A 23,210-nucleotide genomic window follows, 5' to 3' on the forward strand; every position below is an offset into this window, starting at 1 on the left:
TCAGTCTGCTTTACACCAGACACTGGAGAGGAATTCACTTTTCAGCAGGACAATAACCTACAAGACAAGGCCAAAACTACACTGGAGTTGCTTACCAAGAAGACAGTGAATGTTCCTGAGTGGCCAAGTTACAGTTATGACTTAAATCTGCTTGAAAATCTATGGCAAGATTTGAAAATTGCTGTGTAGCCATGTGCAACAACATCTTGACAGAGATTGAATAATTATGAAAAGAATAAAGAGCTATATTGCACAACCAGGTGTGTAAAGCTCACAGAGACTTACCCAAGAAGACTCACAGCTGTAATCGCTGCTAACAGTGTTTTTTTTAAACATGTATTGACTCAGGGAGCTGAATACTTATGCAACAATTATATTTTAGTTATTTAATTTCTATTAATCTAAACAAAAAATTATAATCTTCCACTTTGACATTACAGAGTATTTTGTGTAGATTGTTACAAAAAAATACTATTAAATCAATTTGAATCCCAGTGTGTAACACAATCAAATGTGAAGAAATCCATGGTATGAATACTTTTGCAAGGCACTGTAAGTGGTTTTATTGGCCATGGGGCCATGGGGCCATGGGGCCATGGGATACTCTGTGTGTGTGGTCATTCCCAATGAGTCATGGGACACCACAGCCTGGGCCGGGTGGGCAGGGCAGGCAGCTGCCAGACAATAAGACACACAGCGCTGATTTGCACAAATTGTGGCTGTTCATTCAGCGTAGTGAGGATGAAGGAGGAGGGGGTTATTCAAATCGAATGTAAACATGTCTGCTCCACAGTTATAAATCATGGTCTGGGGCACATGCTTAGCCAATACAAGGAGAGGAGTCCATGATATACAGAGACTGCATCCTAAATGGCACCCTTTCCCTATATAGTGCACTACTTTTGACTAGGGCCCATAGGGCTCTGGTCAAAAGTAGTGCACTCTGTTCGGAATAGGCTGCCATTTGAGACAAAGGCAGAGACAGACTAGCTACCTTTCTGTGGAGGGTGGATCGCCCCATTAACTGTCTGACTCTGAGCTCACTTCTGATGGGGCTGAGTGGCTAAAGGAAGGGAAGGTTCCACGCACAATCAAAGCTTTGGAAGTTATCTGGATATTTTCCTTTTGCATCTACCTGAAAAGGAAAATATGCAATTGGATCTGGTTAATCAACTAGGCCTGATTTGTGTATAGTTTACCAATCTCAAAACATACCAATACCTATATTTCACTCTCCTGGAAATATTCAAAAAATATATATGCCAACCTGAAATAATGAAATCACTTCCATCATCAACTTTTGAAATTATAGCCAGATGAGATGGGTTGTGTCTTGAAAATTAACACTTTTGATACAGTAGGTGAATGGTGAAGTGCTCTCAATTATTGAATGAATCAAGTCTGAATTACTTTATTTGCAGAGCCTAAATGTAAAATCTCCTTCAAATAGACTGTTTTCAGTTTGCCCAGAATGTTTGTCTGTAAAACACAGCCAAAGCCAAATCAGACATCCATCCTAGAGGAAGTTTCTAAAGAGACACTACCTCTTTGGTTCTGTGGACACTCTACTTTAGAAAATGAACTTTAAGTCGTCATGAAGGCATCACACTGTACTAACGTAAATAGCACACCAGCATGCTGCAGGCAGGGAGAGAGGAATAGAGTTTTGCTTTTCGAATCTCATTCCTTTTGACCTGTCTCCCACTACGTTGTTGAGTGGTATCCTAGCTACCGGAGGAGGCTTTGCAGTGGCTGTTTCCAAGGAAACGACTAACCGCTAACCTTGATTGCTAGCTAGCTGGTAGCTAGTAGCTGGTAGCTAGCTAGTGGTCCTTGAACAAAATACTTCAAATAGTTGGTAAGTTTGCAAGATATAAAAACTATATGGAAAATATAAATGTTTAAATATAAATGTTCACTGTACTCTTAGAACATTTGCAGATTAGTTTGTTCGTTTGGACAAACGCTTCAACAATGTCTTGAAGTTTCAGGTTTTTGATGGAATGATGATGTTAAGTTAGCAACGGGGTCAGCCGGCTACTGTAGCCAGTTGTTCCTTTTCACAGTCAACAACATGCTGTAAACTTAGCTAGCCATCTACCGTCTTATCTGACTGCCAGTCTACTTTAACTCTAGCTAGCAAATTAACAGTTTGTTAACATGTCTTGCTAGAATTGTTATTGTCACCAATTCCACCAAAACAGTTTCAGGACGTTGCCAGTGCCTCAGCTGCTACTATGGGGGTAGCACTGACCAGAGCAGTGCAATGGACCACAGCAAGTTCTGGGACGGGCAAACTGGAGATCACCCCAGTCAACGAGTCTCTGCTGAAAGAGATCCTACAGTTTGTGGAACAGTTCAGCTCCAGACACCCTCAGGAGGCTAAACATGTGTTCAATGAGCCGCTGCAGTGGACTACCTCTTTGGAGGCTTCTGATTTCAAAACAGAGTATGACATCAGGTAATCATGAGGCAGGCTGTTTGTGTAACGTTAATGTTACTGACTGGGGATGTTTTTATGGAGTTAAAACATATTTTGAGCCTTGCAGCAGGACTCATATGTACAATATGTTCTTGAATTAAGGTGTTTTCTGTTCAACTTCAGTAGCTAGGACAGAAAACATAAACTACAGTATTTTGTCATTTTTCCTTGGCTGTCTGCATGTGATTAGATGGGTGATTATCACGAAACTGGCACTTGACAAAAATAAACACATTTTCCATAATTCCTCTTGGATCACTATGATTAGGATCTGTATTTATCTATTTCATAATTATAGTTATGTTTTTATTGATCATATATTATACATTTTAACACAATTTCCATAACTACCAATGCAAAAATGCTCATTACCTCATCAGTTTTCAAAGTCCAAAAAAGTAAAAAACAAGTCTATTTCTAATATTTTGTAACATTGCTCACCTAATGAAAAGGCCTGAGTTAAACATTTTACTGAAAAAATATGTATTTAAAATGTAATTATTAAAATGTTTTTTGTAATTTATCTCATTACCGCAACACAACCTTTTCTGAATATTGTTTTTCGGCATAATTACTTGTGTATACATGTTAATTTTATATATTTGGATAAAGAACTGAAGGCACACTATCAGATTAAGCCAAAATTACTAAAGTATCCATTTTACTTTTCCTAATATTGGTGTATTACGATAATGATAAGCAGGTTTTGGATATTAGAATGCATGTTTTGCTAATGAGTGTTGCATAGTTTGCCATTGAAAAACTGTACTGAGCTCTATTAGAGATTCAGTAACCCAGTACATCATCAAACTGTGTCATTTGTTAATCCCAAATGACTTGCATAATACTAAAATCACTGATCTTAATGCAATTGACTAAAATACCCATTATTTTAGCATAAGTATACAGTAAGTACTGTAATTATGTACATGTATTTTCATAAATTCAAAAGTGGACTTACAGTGCCTTCAGAAAGTATTCACACCCCTTGACTTTTTCCAAGTTTTGTTGTGTTACAGCTTGAATTTAAAGTGGACTAAATTTAGATTTTTTTGGTCACTGGCCTACACACAATACTTCATAATGTCAAAGTGGAATTATGTTTTTCAAAATATTTACAAATGAAAAGCTGAAATGTTTTAAATTTTAGTCATTTAGCGGACGCTCTTATCCAGAGCGACTTACAGTTAGTGAGTGCAGACATTTTCATACTGTCTGTCTGAAATGTCTTCAGTCAATAAGTATTCAACCCCCTTGTTATGGCAAGCCTAAATAAGTTCAGGAGTAAAAATGTGCTTAACAAGTTGCATAATAAGTTGCACTTTGGATGGTGTATCAATACAACCAGTCACTACAAAGATACAGGCGTCCTTCCTAACTTAGTTGCTGGAGAGGAAGGAAACCACTGAGGGATTTCACCATGGGGCCGATGGTGACTTTAAAACAGTTACATGGTTTAATGGCTGTGATAGGAGGAAGCTGAGGATGGATCAACAACATTGTAGTTACTCCACAATGCTAATCTAATTGACAGAGTGAAATGAAGGAAGCCTGTACAGAATAGAAATATCCCAAAACATGCATCCTGTTTGCAGAAAGGCACTGAATACAAAGTGTTATGTTTAGGGCAAATCTAATACAACACATTACTGGTATTTGGTAGGTAGGTATTTTATTAGGATCCCGATTAGCTGTTGCAAAAGCAGCAGCTACTCTTCCTGGGGTCTGCACAAAACATGAAACATGACATAATACAGAACATTAATAGACAACAGCTCAAGGACAGAACTACATAAGTACCACTCTCCATATGTTCAAGCATAGTGGTGGCTGCATTATGGTATGGGTATACTTGTAATTATTGTTAAGGACTGGGGAGTTTTTCAGAATAAAAAAGAAACGGAATGGAGCTTAGCACTGCAAAAATCCTAGAGGAAAACCTGGTTCAGTCTGCTTTCCACCAGACACTGGGAGATGAATTCACCTTTCAGCAGGACAATAACCTAATACACAAGGCCATATCTACGCTGGAGTTGCTTACCAAGAAGACTGTGAATGTTCCTGAGTGGCCGACTTAAATCTGCTTGAAAATCTATGGCAAGACCTGAAAATGGTTCAACAACCAATTTGGCAGAGCTTGAAGAATTCTGAAGAGAATAATGGGCAAATGTTGCAGAATCCAGGTGTGGAATGCTCTTAGAGACTTACCCAGAAAGACTTGCAGCTGTAATCGCTGCCAAAGGTGATTCTGTATTGACTCAGGGGTTTATTCTTTTAAAAATCAAGATACATTATATTAGTGTTTACATTTTTCATAAATGTTTTACAAATGTTCAAATTTTTCTTCCACTTTGACATTACAGAGTATTTTGTGTAGATTGTTGACACAAAATGACAATTAAATCAATTTTAATCCCACTTTGTAACACAACAAAATGTGGAAAAAGTAAAGGGGTGTGAATTGTGAAGGCACTGTAAGCATAAAAATATATATTTTTACAGGTAATTTCAGTGTATTAGGATGTGGATATGTGTGGTTCTAAGGTATTTTATATATATTTCTAAATTTTAATGGGATCCTATGGGCAAATGTTATCTTCTACTTTTATCCAAATAGGAACTGGCATCAGATTATGTTTGCAATTCTTCACAGTTATATTTACTGTACCCCAAAGCCATAATGTGGTACTAGCTAATAGCGATGTTAGTTTGAGAAAAGAAACATGCATCTACTGTGTGTCTATATTACCCCAGGCCAGGATTATCTTTTAAATAAGGCCCACGTCTTTTGACCTCAATGGGACAATCTGGTAAAATAAAGCTAAAATAAATAAAAAATATATATGAAAAAAGGACGAAACAATTTTTACAGCAATTTGTAGCCAACAGAGACCCTGTTGCGAAGATGCTGGGGCCTAGTTTTGCAACAGTGGAGGGGGAGGACAGCTCTGTAATGCGTCTCCTGGGGAAGGTAAAGGAGGGGGACCAGGCCAAGGAGGAACTGCTCATCCTATTACAGCAGCTGGGGACTCAACTCCTCAGCAACTCCCTCAAGCAGATCTCCCAGTGGCTTCCTTTCCTCCTCCTCACTCTGTCTGCTTCTCTATCTATCAATAATCAATCCATCTTAATACACACTGACTCCCACTTGACTTCAGACAAGTCCAAAGACATGGGGTTGACTCTGATTAGAAACAGTTTCTTACTAGATAGAAGAACCACACATGGGCCCAAGATTAATTATCTGTATTTGTTTTTGTAGTATTTTTGTACAGGGAGGTTAGGCTCATTCCTGCCGCAGTGAAGAATGATGTCGAGCTGTTGAAACACTTCTGCAGTGAAGGGGAGAAAAGGGTGTTGAAGTCTGTTCAATACACATCAGGTTTGAGTTATCTTCACATTTCTCAATTTTTTTGGGGTGTGAATGAAAACGATTGCTATTAGGGGGTAATACTGGGATATTCCAAAAATATAAAATGTCTGTGTTCAACCCTCAAAAACATGGAAGTCATTATATATGTCAGATTTCAGTTTACTGAGACATGAATCAATTTTTTTTACTTGCCTTAGTCGGTGTGGCAGATTTGCAATGCCATAACAATTCAACTTTTGGCGGAAAACACACCTCCCCATACATACCACAGTACCACAGTGATAAATTCAGTCTTTTGAAAATGTGTCCACTTACGCAGAGGAAAATGTAAACCTTCTATGCAAGTAGCCTCCAACCTGTGATACTGGGCACATTAAAATATGGTGGTTTGTGTGTCACGATGCTCTGCGGCCTAGCTGTTTTCAAAGGATTATTTATCAGGGAGTGAAATCACAGCGAGCTCTAAGTAACCTGGGCTGCTGTCTTCAGACCTGGGCTATGTCCCAAATGGCAACCTATTCCCTATATTATACAATACTTTGGCCAGAGCCCTATGGGTCCTGGTCAAAAGTAGTGCACTCAATAGGGAATACGGTGCCATTTGGGATGCAGACTTGTGCTCTCTCTATGGTGGAGTGATCCGTCATCCACGCTGGCAGCTCAGGCACCCTCTATTTTTTTATTTATTTTTTGTCATTTTAGCAGACGCTCTTATCCAGAGCGATTTACAGTTAGTGAGTGCATACATTTTTCATACTGGCCCCCCATGGGAAACAAACCCACAACCCTGGCGTTGCAAGCGCCATGCTCTACCAACTGAGCTACAGGGGACATGATTTATCTTCCTGTGATGCTGCACTCTTTGAACCTGTATTGGAACTTTATTTTCCCCCTAATCCTCTCCTCCTACTTACACTACCGTGCAGAAGTTTGGGGTCAACAGTGAAGAGGCGACTCCGGGATGCAGACCTTCTAGGCAGAGTTGCAAAGAAAAAGCCATATCTCAGACTGGCCAATAAAAATAAAAGATTAAGATGGGCAGTCTGAGATATGGCTTTTTCTTTGCAACTCTGCCTAGAAGGTCAGCATCCCGGAGTCGCCTCTTCACTGTTGACGTTGAGACTGGTGTTTTGCAGGTATTATTTAATGAAGCTGCCAGTTGAGGACCTATGAGGCGCCTGTTTCTCAAACTAGACACTCTAATGTATATCTCCTCTTGCTCAGTTGTGCACCGGGGCCTCCCACTCCTCTTTCCACTCTGATGTATGACATCTTCAGTTTCTTGGCAATTTCTCGCATGGAATAGCCTTCATTTCTTAGAACAAGAATAGACTGATGAGTTTCCGAAGAAAGTTATTTGTTTTTGCCATTTTCAGCCTGTAATCGAACCCACAATTGCTGATGCTCCAGATACTCAACTAGTCTCAAGAAGGCCAGTTTTATTGCTTCTTTGAATCAGCACAACAGTTTTCAGCTGTGCTAACATAATTGCAAAAGGGTTTTCTAATGATCAATTAGCCTTTTAAAATGATAAACTTGGATTAGCAAACACAACGTGCCATTGGAACACAGGACTGATGGTTGCTGATAATGGGCCTCTGTACGCCTATGTAGATATTCCATTATAAATTAGCCATTTCCAGCTACAATAGCCATTTATAACATTAACAATGTCTACACTGTATTTCTGATCAATTTGATGTTATTTTAATGGACAAAAAAATTGCTTTTCTTTCGAAAACAAGGACATTTCTAAGTGACCCCAATCTTTTGAACGGTAGTGTACCTTAAAGGAAAACTCCACCCAATTAGTCCATGTTTCATTTGTTTCGTTAGTCCATTGTTGATATAGTCCCAAAATGTTTTGCATGCCACCAATCAAGTTTCCAAGATATAGAACTTTCAAAATACAGAAATACAGCTGGTATGATCCATTTTGCATTATATGATGCTGCATTTTGCATTATATGATGCAATATGCATCATACCGGCTGTATACCAAAATATAGTTTTTAGGTGGAATTTTCCTTTAAGGGAAAAATCACAATGTGACCTAATTCCCTATCGAGCACTATTGTATACTATTTTGATTAAAGTACATTGTACACTGAACTGACGTGCTCTGGTATCTTCTTCTTCTTATTATTATTATTTTTATGTAGATTATGAATTCACCAATGGCTGTCGCACTCCTCCTTGGAGGCAGGTACATGGTGAGATCTGCTACCTGGTGATAAAGCCGTGTGACACTCAACGCCTGCACATCACCTGTAGCACAGCTTGAGTCTTTCTCAATGGGGTAAGATAGCTAGAGATAGATTAGTATCACTGAATGTCAGTTTTCATTAAATTAATTTTAGTCAGCCGTGTTCTATACTCAGCATTATATTTTCTTTCTGGTCTACAGGATGTGTTTTGTCATAAATGCTTTAGGCATCAATGGATGTAATAATCTACATATTTCAGCACATATGTTTATTTGGCAATTGTTATGAACAAGCACGGAAAGCTATACAATGTCTCCTTAATGATGTCCCATAAAGTTTCCAAAACATTAGGTAAGTGTCACTGAAAAGTTTAGTGATTTATGTACTGATGTAACGTTCATTGTATGGTCAGATTCCAAGTTTGCCCTGTGGTGTTAAACGTTTAAAACAACCCCATTGACCTTAACGTGTGTGCAATTAATAAAGAGAACATTTTACATGGCTCAGTGTCTTTCACTCCCTCCATCACTGCCTGCCTGCCCGAGTTAGTACGTTTCCCGTCTCCCTTTCCTCACCTAGAAATGGTTCAGTTCAGGACACTGAAACCCGTGTTCCAACATGTTTGACATTGATGGTATATTAACACAAATGAAACCTCAAAGATTACAGAGTTTAACATAATGTGTGTAGTGGTTAGATGCGGTGCACACTGGTTTTGAATTCCAGCCTGTGAAGCTGCGTTTTGATACCTTGGCACTCTAACCTCAGTTGTTCTGACAGATGGTAATACTGTAATATTGATTTGATACATCAAATGTCATCTTTGTCTTGACAGGGCATAAGCCAGAAGAGTGAGGAAAATGCCTGTGACAGAACAAGCGATGTTTACAAAGACCTGGTAACACTGCTGAAAAGCAAGTCTCCCCATTTTGCTGAGAACATAAATAAACAGGTAGGTTTTGACATGGAGGAGCAGCATCTCAAACAACAGGTTGCTGTTTTCTCTGAGTAATATTTGCTCTGTCGGTAACCCTATGAAGCAGTATGCATTTGACTGATTATAGATGATATTCTGTTATACGTAGTATAGTGAGTTTAAGATTGTGAATCAGTGTCTGCACTCGTCCTCACTTGTGAGCTAGTGTCTGGTTGTCACATTGAAACGAAAACTCTCTGAAGCTGTAGCCTCGCTACCTAACCTTACTTTCCAAATCACCCCAGTTGAAAAGAATTTAAAAAAACAAAAGAAACAGTCGTTACTCACACAGACAGAATCATGTGTTGCTCTGAAATGCCAGTGATTCATTCAGTAGTGCTGTTTCCTGCTTAAGTGATTTGATGAATTAACAAATAATGGCTTCAAGCTTTGGTGGGAAAAAATGTGTTTATAGTCTGAATATGTGGACATATGTTTTGTCTTGAGTGACTCAATAATGTATTGTTGGAAAATGTTGTATAATTTACAGGCAAGCTAGCTATACAGATACACTTTGTACACAGTATTTATACTCTAGGAAATGACTCCAAATGTTTCATATAATTGATATAATTATATTGATATCTATATTTGTTCTATTTATTAGTTTCCTTTTGTCTATTTGGAAAGGCTTATGGGTAAGCTAGTTACAACAAATAGTGTACCGAAACTATTAATAGTATTTTTCCACTTTACATCGTTCATTTCTGTTAGCAAAGACTATTATCAATGTTGCTCCTGATGATTTATCCTGGGCTGCTTTATGATCACGATAATTCTGTACTTGAGTTACTGAAACAGAAATGTGAAATGTGATTATTAAGACTGATTTCCTTTTACCCCTTTCTGCAAGTCTTTCTCTTTTAAATAAATTAAGAGATGTTATCACAATAATATAGTTTGCAGGTATAAAGTGGGGCGAACAATAATATATTTAGTCTATTCCACCACAATTTCAGGAACTGGTAAGTGAGTGCTTGCTTTATGGAAAATAGCTCAAGAGAAAGGAAATGTCTTCTTTGACGTACAAGAGTTGTCTGAAGTACGATCTTAATGTATAATCCATGGATGTTACAGACACATTTACATTATATTACTGCAGTGGCCTATAACAACCATTGTTCTACCCAATTTTAAATAATGACATTATTAATGAAAAAGAGCCACCTCATCATTACTTTCAATTGAATTGTGCTTGACCAGTCAGTGTGACTTATTTATAGCTGGTGATAGAACTTTTAGTGCCACAGAGACGGGTTGAGTTGAGTGGCGGCTAAGTGAGGGATGTATAAACCCCAATGAGCAGTGCCAGGCTGCTGCGCTCACTGTGTAAAAAGGCCATCCAGGCATTAATGTTTTATGAGTCCTGTGTATGTGCTGAGTGTCGGTCGTTCTGAGGATGATGGACAGTAGGCCGTAAAACACTACTGTGAATGAGTTTGCTGAGATACAAATCAAGTCACAGGTTTTCTCTGCATACTTCTTTCTCCTATGAAGTTACTACAGTAATGTCCAAAACATGGCATGGTGATGTAAGGGAGTGTTCTGCACTCAAATCAGGCCATGTTTTTCTGGCCTTTTTACGCCCCACCAAACTATTTTCCCTCTGCATTACTTAAAGTACACCTCTTATGTGTGAAAGGGTCAGCTTGACTCAGCAGTGACTGCTGATTTGATTGCAGATAAAGGCATTTTCTATTGATTGACAATATAATTGTTATGGTGCAACAGGCACTCCAGTACAGTACTGTATAAACCTTTTCAGACATAGAGTAATAAAGTAATTGCACTCACTCTTGAGGAGAAGATCCCTTCCCAGTGGCCAATGAAAGGAATAGGCTCTAGTCCGTGTCAGGTCAGAAACACTATCTGAAATAGCTCCGGCTGGGGGACCCGCTCTCTGATTGCAGCGCTAAGAGGCCAAAGTGGTGGTGTTCCAAGTCAACATGAAGCATGGCAGGTTGATAGCCAAAGATAACAACACCAATCTCTGAACAAGATCTACTCGTTTCCAGCGTCGAGGAAGCAGATTATTTTTCACAGTTTTATTAGATCAGACATTCTCAATCAAATAAGCAAGAGGCAGCCAGAGGAGAAGAGTGCAGCACCAGGGACACACACCGCAGTCCGATACTCAACTTCTCAGTGTAGTGTTGGACTGACTCGTTTTTGAAACTACAACATGATTATAAATTGGACATGGTGTCGTCTGTGTGTTATGCATGCATGATCACACGCAAAAATGCAAACGCACCCTCAGAATGTTGTTATTCAAATCCTGAAATCAATCTAGCTCTGCTGTCATGTTCACTCCACACGGAGCCTCGCACAGCTATTCCACTGACAGCTACTATTTAGCTTATTTTCCATCACTGTATGGAGAAAGTAATTAGATACAATGGATACAAGTCCAATAAACATGTGCAAATATTTGGAGTCTCGGGTCTCTCAGTGAGGGCTTGGAACAAGGCACAAGTGGAGAAAGATGAATAGTGCCAATGTAATGATTTGGAAGTCGCCTGTGGTAAAAAAAAAAAAAAATGTGTTGCAGGCAGGCGTCAGACCTGCTTAAAGTGTCTGTGCACTTGTTTGCTGGCCCTCTAACTGCTCTGACAGAGCCGTCCCTGTGCTGTGCTATTTATGTTTGCTGCTGTAGCGTGCTATAGAGTTTGGCATGTTTCCTTCTGTCCATTTCAGGTATCATAAAAAAGAGGAAAGGTTGGACACCTGAAATGCAGCCATGGTGGACTGAATTGGCCTGCATTGTTCCAACAGCAGGTCACTTAGGGTTTTATGACAAACAAGCCGGTTTGGAAAGTGACGGAGCGTGCTTGGCAGAAGCGGATGAACACAGCCATAGCATTCCATGTTAATTATCCCCCCCCCTTTTACTTTAAAAAAATGTCCCCAACAATTTTGATTATTGAGAGCAATGGCAGTCCGAGGCGAGCTATTTTCTGCCTAGCAGGTGCCTGTGATTTTTTTAAAAACGTTCCCTGCCTGCAAACCATTCATATGTGTCTTGTTGGCATTCTTATGTTAGGTTGTAAAGTTGTGTAAAAAGACCTTCAAAAACGTCAAAATCATCTCTGAATAACAGTGACACAAAGGCTCTCCTTTCTCTGAGCCAAGCTGCAAGGTTTTAGCGCGAGGAATGTAAAGAAACAATAAACGTTTGATATTGTTCAGCCAATTAATAGAGGGGAACCTCTTCTGTGTAGTAAAGCACTGGGAATGTGTTATTTTATTCCTGTCGCTCAATAATAAAGGCTGAATTGTTATTCTGCTGCAGTAGGGAATGTTGAGAAAGTTGTGTTTTATTAAGAACCATAGTTTATATATGGTTCTTCTTGGGCTGAGAATAATTGAACTGCACCCTTTCAGACACCAGTGTGTGATGTGTCTATCAAATAACGGAATAAGGAGGCAACATGTCAGATGTAGAATGGAAAATATGCGTTATAACTTGAAAAAATCACAAAAGGACCGAATACTTTGTTAAAAGAACAATCATTCAGAGGAATAACTTTTTTAACGACCCAAGTCCATATAATTTTACGACCCGAATTTATTGTATATTTCAGTGCTAGCATTTCGGTGCAAATTGAGAGGTCCTTTTTCCTCACTTCTTTTTTTCCTCAACAGGATTTTGCCGTTAAAGAAGAACCTCCATCAACACAAAAGATCCAACATGTGGAATCGGTTGATACAGAGGAACAAGGCCAACCCCAGAGGTCTTACGAGCATCAGGAAAATAATGTGCATGAGAAGGCGAGACAACAGCTTGTGCAGAACAAGCCAGGCGTAAAAAAAACTATTAGACCCATCTTTGAAATGGAAGAACCTCGGTCTTGAATCTCCATATGAGTATGTGATAATTTCACTCCATATATTAGAAGTCTTTGAAATATTTGCAACGCTACCAGGTTCAGTATGTGGCGGGAACTTTCTGTTCCAATAGATGAGATTTTAAGAAGGGAGTGATGCTGGAGTCGCGCACTCCACTGGCTGCATGTGTCTTAGTGTGTCTTCTCCACATGCCAGCAGTCACACATTATAAAGAGATGGTTCATATGGCTTATACATTTTAGGGCAAGCACAAAAATTCCTGATTATATGGACGATCCCAGTTAATCGATGTGTTCACTGCTTGGAACCCCTCTGCACAATTACAGACAGAAAACTTGGCCGTGGGAGTAACATTCACAAAAAGTATCTATCACATATGTTATTTGATTGATAAATAGATCTAGCAGGGGTTTTAGCTGTAACTTGTGATAAGTGTCCCAATTTTGAGAGGCAACTGGCTCCAGATAAAAGCTGTAAAACGGCAACAAAAAAAGCCTCAAATCCCTGCATCCCTCTTCTCTCCCTCAATGCATAAATGATGATGATATGTTACGATAAATAACTATTTCCAAAATAGAAAAACGGATAATGATGTCGCCCTCTTATTTTATTTCATTTTTCTAGGGAAGCAAATGAGAAGAAATCCAAAAGAAGTGCAGCAAATGAGAAGTTTGCCGAGACGGAGGAGAAGATGCAGAAGAAGGCAGATTTCTCTGTGTCCTCCTCACCTGGTCGGCAGTACTCTCATAAAACGTAAGTCACCTGGTGGGGTTTTCTCCTCACACTTCATGAATGAGGAACCATTCGAGTTCTACAGAAGAGCAAGCAGCTTACAGGAAGGAGATTGCTGAAGTCACAGAAAAAGATTGGCACAACTCTTTGACCCGTGGTTATAGTTTCTGTGGAAACTGATGTGTTTTTATATAAGCCAATGTATGGGTCTAATGTACACTTTCCCTGCCTTTCCTATGGCGCCTGGCAGCAAGGTTTCTAGCTGTCCCCATAATTGTGACTGCCAGTGTATACAGGTCCGCTAGTAAAGTTACTGGGTCGACTCTAGCCACTGTTCTGCTGATAGCTTCTCCCCGCCTTGCACCAGTGAAATTTGGTACATGTACAGAAGGGGACCATTGGGAGCCTACTAATGTTACTCCAGGCCAGTAGTCATAGGAGACACATCGGAACAGCGCGTCACTGCTTAATTAAGGCTTGGTTCAGTGTTTATCATGGCCCGTCTGCGTTGCCTGGGAAACGATCATATCGGCTGATTTCCTCTGATAATGGCCTCCGCTGGAAATGCTATCTGTGTACATAGGAACCGTCTCCCCGCGGCCCCATTTGAACATATACCAAATTGCATTGCTCCGCGCTGCGCAGTTTTTATTTTTGAGTTATTTGAGTGGCGCAACTGACTTTAAAAGCCATCTGCATTTCTGTTTGCGTGTATGGAATGAAGACTACGGTAGAGAAAGAGAGACCTGCTCTGTGTAGTATGATGACGATGCCAGTTTCCCCATTACTTTAGTCCCTCTCTATGCCTGGCTGCTGCTGCTTAGATTTTGAGAAAGTTCAAACCTGACAATTCCGGTTAACTTTAGATTGTTAATGGTGCTTGTTGTATAGAATAATCTCGCAGTTATTTTAAATGACAAAAGGAAAACCTCATATTTTGTTATGTGTATCATATACTGATATAATATTTAAAGTTTAAACCCATCCTGTGTATGGATATGTACTTGTGTAGTTGTTACACAAAACTTGCTGTTGATTCTTATCTCCTGCAGTGTCTGTGTTCTTCAGTAAGACCCCAGGAGGAGGCGCCGATGACTTCAGCGAGAGTTCATCTGAGAGTGAGGAGGATGAGGAGCAGCCAGAGCGCCGTCCGGAGAGCAACACAGACCTGCCCTCTGAGTACTGGCAGATTCAGAAACTGGTCAAGTACCTCAAGGTACAGTACAGTAAAGCCTGTAGAAGCCCAGCCCTCTGCTTTGGGAATTTCACTGAAAATAAGTTGTTCTGTTCTGTTCTGTTGAAAACATACTATTCTAGCAGGCCAGGCAGTTCACAATGGACAGGAAACAGTAAAATCCAGGTCATTTTCCTGTGATCCATATAGTAATTTTGATGCAGACTTGAGTCAATATTCAAACTTCTTGAAATGGTCAAAAAAAAGTAATGCCTTTAAGGTATGGCTCTGTATCTGTAGAATTGTGATAGTCACAATAGTCCTAATGTCACCTGAGAGGGAACAATATGTAATCTCCTTAACATAATTCCACCTGCCTGTTTGCGTACATTTTATGACATCAAGTTGTCGATCAATATAACAAACTGACGTTAGATAAAAAAGTATATATAATGTGCTCCTGTTTTAAAGCGTCTGCTTTGTAGTAGGATGTTTATAGAAGTGGTTGGCCTGGGTTTGTGGATTCCTGGTTTCTGACACACACTAGGCCTGTTTGGGTGCACGTGTGAGCCAACCCATATGAGAGAAGAGAGCAGAGCTGTCTAAAAACAGCAGCTGGGCACACTGTTTACACACACCACAGAGCATAAATGAAACGCTGCTCTGAAAGGTCTGACAGTGCATATAGTGAATATTAATGTGTCAAAACACAAAAGGAAAAGAGAGAGAGGACCAAAGCGCCAGTGACCCAGACTGACTGGGAATACCTCCTTCCACAGCCTGATTTGAGAGGAATTCTCCCCTCTCTCTCTTGCTCTGTGGTTACCGGTCAGTTTATTTGGACTTGTGCATAGATACCGTTTAGGGCCATGACATGGTGTAACTGCAATCATATGATATTATGGTTAGTCATATATTGCAAATCTGGCCCATATACCTTAATGATAATCATAACCTAATCTCTCCACTTTGAGTCTCGATATACAGTATAGTAATTTACAAAATTAACTGACATTCAAATGTGTGTATTGTTTTGGTACTAATTAAATCGATTTACGGTATAGTAATGAAATATGAATTACATTATTTCGTATCTCTATGATCTATGACTATTAAATATTAGCAGAAGCTTTGTAAGCTGAGATACAGTATTTGGCTCTGTCCATGTTTTTACATACTGTACTGCAATTGGGCCCCCCAAATACGATCATTCATAGGGCAACTGGTGGTAAATCTTTTAAAGAAAACATTCAAGCAAAGTTCAGTTCCAGGTAGATATTTTTAGCTTAACAAAACATGAGATAATGAATGAAAATTCCTTCTTAGGAAAGAGCAGTTACTCTCCTTTCCAAAACAGATTTAAAATGTAAATTATATATAAAAAGAAGCTGGGCCAATGTCTGATAAGGGAACTTTCAAATTTCGTTATGTTTGTATATGTTAAACTTTTCAGTGGGGATTGGAGTGAATTCGTAGTGAGAGTTTGTGCTTTCAACAAGATGCATTTGTAAACCTGTACTTCCTAGGCAGCATTCTATCTGTCTGGAAACCACACAGTGGAGTTATTTATGGGGTTTGTCCAGTAGTCATTTTATAATATCATTACCATCAGAAGCTAAAACTAACCCTGAGCCAAGTTAAATATCTGTTTTATTTTAGAAGTAAGAAAAGTTTTTTTCTACTTCTTCTCAGCCGTATAGACAAACATTTGTACTTGAGGAAGATTGAGACTTTCATAAAGCTACACATGAATGATCTGTGTTGTGTTTAATGGGTTATTTATCTAAGGATATTTACCCAGGGTGCTAATATGTGTGCCTACACTGCATGTGTTTAAATAAGTATGTCTTAAAGGGGCAATCTGCAATAACAAAGTATACATCCCACCACTATTGAGAGATGGGGCTGAAAAAATGTAAGCACTCTCAAATTAATTGACAGAGCTATAGATGCAGGACTGACCATCTATGATAGTTTTAACCATGTTTTGAGGCTATACAGTGATAGTTTACAATTACATTGTTTACAAACAAAGAAGTAAAACAAGCTTATATTTTGGGTTCTGATGGGGTTAGACAGTTGAACTAAGCTCATGGGGCATTTATAAAGTATACTTGTTAAGAATCAATGGCTATATATCATGAATGTAAAAGTCCTAAAATGTATTTAGCAATCGCAGATTGCCCCTTTAACATACTAATATGTGTGCCTGTGAATACACATACAATATGCCATCTAATGAGTTATGATTTTGCTTGCTGAAATGATGTTATAATGATGTTAACATGTTGCTTGCCGCAATGACTTAAACACTTTAGATGAGGCTTGTGTGTATGTAAACAGTTGTTTTTGTGGCAAGAAACAAGGCATGCCGGCAATACAGTATATTTAGAAACAAGCCTATACGGTCGGTATTCTCTCTTTGTGCAGATTGAAGAACACACAGTATAGTTTACATATACAGTGAGGGAAAAAAGTATTTGATCCCCTGCTGATTTTGTACGTTTGCCCACTGACAAAGAAATGATCAGTCTATAATTTTAATGGTAGGTTTATTTGAACAGTGAGAGACAGAATAACAACAACAAAATCCAGAAAAACGCAGGTCAAAAATGTTTTAAATTGATTTGCATTTTAATGAGGGAAATAAGTATTTGACCCCCTCTCAATCAGAAAGATTTCTGGCTCCCAGGTGTCTTTTATACAGGTAACGAGCTGAGATTAGTAGCACACTCTTAAAGGGAGTGCTCCTAATCTCAGCTTGTTACCTGTATAAAAGACACCTGTCCACAGAAGCAATCAATCAATCAGATTCCAAACTCTCCACCATGGCCAAGACCAAAGAGCTCTCCAAGGATGTCAGGGACAAGATTGTAGACCTACACAAGGCTGGAATGGGCTACAAGACCATCGCCAAGCAGCTTGGTGAGAAGGTGACAACAGTTGGTGCGATTATTCGCAAATGGAAGAAACACAAAATAACTGTCAATCTCCGTCGGCCTGGGGCTCCATGCAAGATCTCATCTCGTGGAGTTGCAATGATTATGAGAACGGTGAGGAATCAGCCCAGAACTACACGGGAGGATCTTGTCAATGATCTCAAGGCAGCTGGGACCATAGTCACCAAGAAAACAATTGGTAACACACTACGCCGTGAAGGACTGAAATCCTGCAGCGCCCGCAAGGTCCCCCTGCTCAATAAAGCACATATACAGGCCCGTCTGAAGTTTGCCAATGAACATCTGAATGATTCAGAGGAGAACTGGGTGAAAGTGTTGTGGTCAGATGTGACCAAAATCGAGCTATTTGGCATCAACTCAACTCGCCGTGTTTGGAGGAGGAGGAATGCTGCCTATGACCCCAAGAACACCATCCCCACCGTCAGACATGGAGGTGGAAACATTATGCTTTGGGGGTGTTTTTCTACTAAGGGGACAGGACAACTTCACTGCATCAAAGGGACGATGGACGGGGCCATGTACCATCAAATCTTGGGTGAGAACCTCCTTCCGTCAGCCAGGGCATTGAAAATGGGTCGTGGATGGGTTTTCCAGCATGACAATGACCCAAAACACACGGCCAAGGCAACAAAGGAGTGGCTCAAGAAGAAGCACATTAAGGTCCTGGAGTGGCCTAGCCAGTCTCCAGACCTTAATCCCATAGAAAATCTGTGGAGGGAGCTGAAGGTTCGAGTTGCCAAACGTCAGACTCGAAACCTTAATGACTTGGAGAATATCTGCAAAGAGGAGTGGAACAAAATCCCTCCTGAGATGTGTGCAAACCTGGTGACCAACTACAAGAAACGTCTGACCTCTGTGATTACCAACAAGGGTTTTGCCACCAAGTACTAAGTCATGTTTTGCAGAGGGGTCAAATACGTATTTCCCTCATTAAAATGCAAATCAATTCATACAATTTTTGACATGCGTTTATCTGGATTTTTTTGTTGTTATTCTGTCTCTCACTGTTCAAATAAACCTACCATTAAAATTATAGACTGATCATGTCTTTGTCAGTGGGCAAACGTACAAAATCAGCTGGGGATCAAATACTTTTTTCCCTCACTGTATGCTACATACCACGTAATTGCCATCAATATGCACTGTAGGTAACCACAGGGTATTTGTTTTACAAGCTGAAGCCACTGCTTCATTATCTAGAATTAGATATATATGGCAACTTAACAGTGATACATTCAGTATGCTTTCAGCGTAGCTGCTACCAATTACCCTACTTTGTGCTCTGCTGTTTTTGATAAAGTGTTGCTGGTGATTGTAAGTGGCTTATGTGAAAAAACGATGTATATTTAGGTGCCAACATTGTTAACAACTTTATTACTTACCAAACCACACTCAAAGGTTGTGTACTGTGTAAGTGTTTACCTAGAATGTGGTCATTTTTATTGCATAGGTGGCTTCATAATTTAACTATCACATAATAACACATTAGATTATCCCTTATTTCTGCCTAATAGATTTGTATATTTAAGCATGAGGATATGTCCTTAGTTTATAGAAGCATATATTAATGAGATTATATTTTGTTTTATGTCCTGAGGTAAAGTAACTGATAGTCCCTTTCAATGTAAAGTGACTGATAGATGTGGTATACATACAGTCAATCATTTTTTATAATAAAACAATATAATTGTTATGTGTTAATTAATTTCCAAGTAAAATGTAAGATGTTGCATAGAGCAAGGTAATATAAGTAGGTGTCATGATTGCCACACCCGGGTAATGAGAGGGGTCCCACGTCCATCCATGATGACACTTTGTTTAACCCTTGTTGACGTTGTCCACCCTCAGCTGGTCAGTAGTGGAAATACAGGCCCCATGTTCTCTCAGGAGAACACTTTTCCTAATTACCTCATGTTCTCCTGCCGTGTGAAAGAGCCAGGGTCAGTCACTACCCTCACATTAACTTAATAGAGTGAAACATTATTTCCAATGAATTAGGTGTTTCACAGCTTTGAACTGACTATTCAGCTCTGTTAACATGTTATAAAGACCTTTTTCAGAAATAGATTCTTAAGTACCAGAAAAAATCTAACTGTTGATTGGAAGCCTTAGACTAAAAGGCTAAATATAAATACAACACACATCAGTTTGAACAATTATTTTGGAAACTCAGAGAAATTAAATAGCCTACTCATACTCATCCACCAGACAAAGTAATGTTCACTATGAATACTGTAACTTATGTCTAGAGAATGTTTTACAGAACGTCTGTACATATTTCCATACTTTTTAAATTAAGCAACTTTTTAGTGACACAAAATACCACAAAACATTTGGACGCCTGACACAAACTGTATTATTTCACTAGCCGCTACAAGACAGCAGGGCCAGTCATATGCTCAACATTTTATTTTATAGAAGATCCTATGTCCAATATGAAGTAAGAGAGAACCACCAATCATTCTTTCCCTATTCGTTACCCATAATGTACTTGGCAGTAGGCTCAGTCTTTTTTTCTTTTCTTCATCTGTACCCTACATGGCTAGTCTGCTCCAGAAACGGCAGAAGAGAAAAACCACATGCACCCTCCAGGATGCGGCCCCTGCCAAGCTGGTTGCTTCTTTCTTACACCGACTGAGGTCGATGAACACAGACAGGAGAAACACAGACAGTGGCTTCATTCCACCTGTCATAGATCCAGCTCTGTGGGGGCATGCACACATACACACACACACACACACACACACACACACACACACACACACACACACACACACACACACACACACACACACACACACACACACACACACACACACACACATGCCCAGGTTATTACCTTGCTGTTTGGAAGAGTTGTATCAAGCAGTGAAAGTTTCAGCCAGATTTCAGTTTTTTTGGTGGTGAACAATTACACAGGGAGACAAACGTTTTTTAAATATTTTTTTTAATGGGTGATATCAGGTTAACCCCTTTAATGAAATGTGATCCCTTATAGTGTTTTATTGCGTAAATCAGTTGTTGATTCCATAATCTTATTGGATAGGTAGATACATCTTTTATACAATGGTCTTTTTAATTTAGCTGAGTTGCTGATTAATGATGATCATCCGCCCTGCGTGTCTGGTGTGAATTCCAGAGCGACATTAACACGTAAATTCCCTTTATGTGATGTCTGCTTCCCAGGGCACTTCTTAGTGCTTAGTGTGCCCTTGAGGAAGCCTAATTTACTCCAGGGGCGGGGTACTGCTATGGCTGACCCTGTAAAACAACACATTTCACAGCACCTATCCGGTGTATGTGACAATAAAACATATACATATATATATATTTGTGCTTAGTGCCTGTTGCACTTGCTCTGTTTGTAATGTAGGTGTCTGGATTAAAGGACCATAATAAATGCTTGTTTTATATATTGGTAATACATTTATCAGATCATGAGAGTTTATGAATCTCCTTCATTCTTTCCCTACTTTGTAATGTGCGATATTTAAATATATTTTTCCTCTGGATGTAATTTATGAGGACATTTAGAAATTGCTATTGTTATTGCAAAATGTCTTGAGCAGTGGGTCCCTCCCCCCGGGTCATAAGAAAGAGGTGTTCACCTCGGTTTAACTACTCAAAACAAAACACATAGCAGCCTAACCCCTGCAGTCTTCTCTGTATCCCCCTAAGTGTAAATCTATGCAGTATTGTTGTCTGTGGCGAATCACAAATGCCCCAAAGTCACATAAATACTGTAGAAAAATGTTGTCTCATCATGTTATGTAAACCCCAGTCATTAGTTGTGTTTACAGTTTTTTTCATGTGTCTTTCATAAGCTGTAGTCTTTAGATGTAGACAGAGGTTGCTTCCCAAATCCCCAAATAGGGCTCTGGCCAAAAGTAGTGTCCTATATAGGGAATAGGGTGCGATTTGGGATGCACTCAGACAGATAGTGTTTGAGTTGTAGGCTGCCCCCTCTGGCTGCGCATCTGCCCCTATCATGCTATCTGGAGGAGAGTCCATCATAAAAGATTGTCAGATGTTGTCAATGTTTTAAAGAATGTCTACAATACTTCTAGACCAAAGCTAACAAAAATGGAAGCATATGATCTTTTCTCTCTGGTATCAGTTATAAACATAGCGTTTTGTTTTTAAAAGGTATGATCCTAGCCCCACTGAATCCTTTGAAGAGGAAGAAGTGGTGGTGGAGAGAAAAAAGAAGCAGTAGATCCACTGCTGTTACTAGATGAATGGTTCACATTTAGGCCAACGTCATAATATGGGGAACACATGTGCCCGTTATCCCACTCCCAAAAGTGTGTCAGGCTACCTCTTTTTGGGGGGTGAACGATTTGATCAAACAACTGCTTCATATCACGGTACACCCTGATACAGTACATTCTGATATAACTGTACCCCCAAAACATGAACTGCGTAGACCATACTGTGTTATTTATAGTTAAACATGTTCTATATTTTCACTTTAAAGAACTCTCTCTCACATTGATACGTTCATTACATAAGAGGTTCGAGTCTCCTCTGCGTGGGTAGAGTAATCTGTTTGGGATGGTCCTGAGGCTGAGATGTTTATGAAGTGTGCAACTAATAAAAGCAACTAGATTTTTTTCCAGGTCTATCTGGGGTTCATTTAAAAACAGAACTGAAAGAAAAAAAGCAGAAAAAAATGAGAAATAATTAAACAATAACATTTTGATTGTTCACTTGCCAGGAGATTTTGACTTCAGGATGCCGTGTCACATTTCAAAGTCATGTAACACATCTAGTATTACACCAGCTTACTTCTGTATTTTCTACCTAATGTGTGGAACTTCTGTTTCCATCTGCCATCAGATGGTTTTATTCCATCATGGTCTGAACCATTTGACATTAACAAAAGATACACTGCAACTTCAAGTACCTCGGTTTCCAAATCACTAAGAACTTAAAATGGTCCACACACGTGCCCACAGTCGCGAAGAAGGCGTGACAGCGCCTCTTCCCCCTCAGGAGGTTGAAAAAGTTTGGCATGGGCCCTCAAAAAGTTATACAGCTGCACCATTGAGAGCATCTTAACTGGCTGCATCACTGCGTGGTATGGCAACAGCACTGCCCTCGATCGCATGGCGCTACAGAGGGTGGAGCGGACAGCCCAGTACATCACTGGGGCTATGTTCCCTGCCATCCAGGACCTCTATACCAGGTGGTGTGAAAGGAAGGCCTGGAAAATCGTCAAAGACTCCAGCCACCCAAGCCATGGGCTGTTCTCTCTGCTGCCGCATGGGAAGCAGTACCGGTGCATCAAGTCTGACACCAACAGCTCCTTAACAACTTCTATCCCCAAGCTATAAGACTACTAAATAGCTAACAAAATGGATACACAGACTGAGTTGACTCTTCATTTTTATTTTTGCACTGTCTCTATGTACACTCTAAGGACTCTACAAATTGACGCACACGGACACTGCAACA

General features: G+C 39.6%; 1 pseudogene across 1 annotated transcript in view; it reads left to right on the top strand.

Moving 5' to 3' along the window:
• Positions 1-2,237: 2,237 nt before the first annotated feature.
• The window catches only part of LOC311140177 (outer dynein arm-docking complex subunit 2-like), a 99,717-nt pseudogene continuing 78,744 nt past the window's right edge, over positions 2,238-23,210 (top strand). The window contains exons 1-7 of the transcript in view: positions 2,238-2,461; positions 5,336-5,548; positions 5,758-5,864; positions 8,018-8,154; positions 8,898-9,014; positions 12,684-12,905; positions 14,688-14,835. The product of the transcript in view is annotated as an outer dynein arm-docking complex subunit 2-like (transcript). The remainder of the gene's footprint in view (positions 2,462-5,335; positions 5,549-5,757; positions 5,865-8,017; positions 8,155-8,897; positions 9,015-12,683; positions 12,906-14,687; positions 14,836-23,210) is intronic.

This window comes from Coregonus lavaretus (genome assembly GCF_964263955.1).
Source record: "Coregonus lavaretus genome assembly, chromosome: 2".
NCBI classification, from domain to species: Eukaryota; Metazoa; Chordata; class Actinopteri; order Salmoniformes; family Salmonidae; genus Coregonus; species Coregonus lavaretus.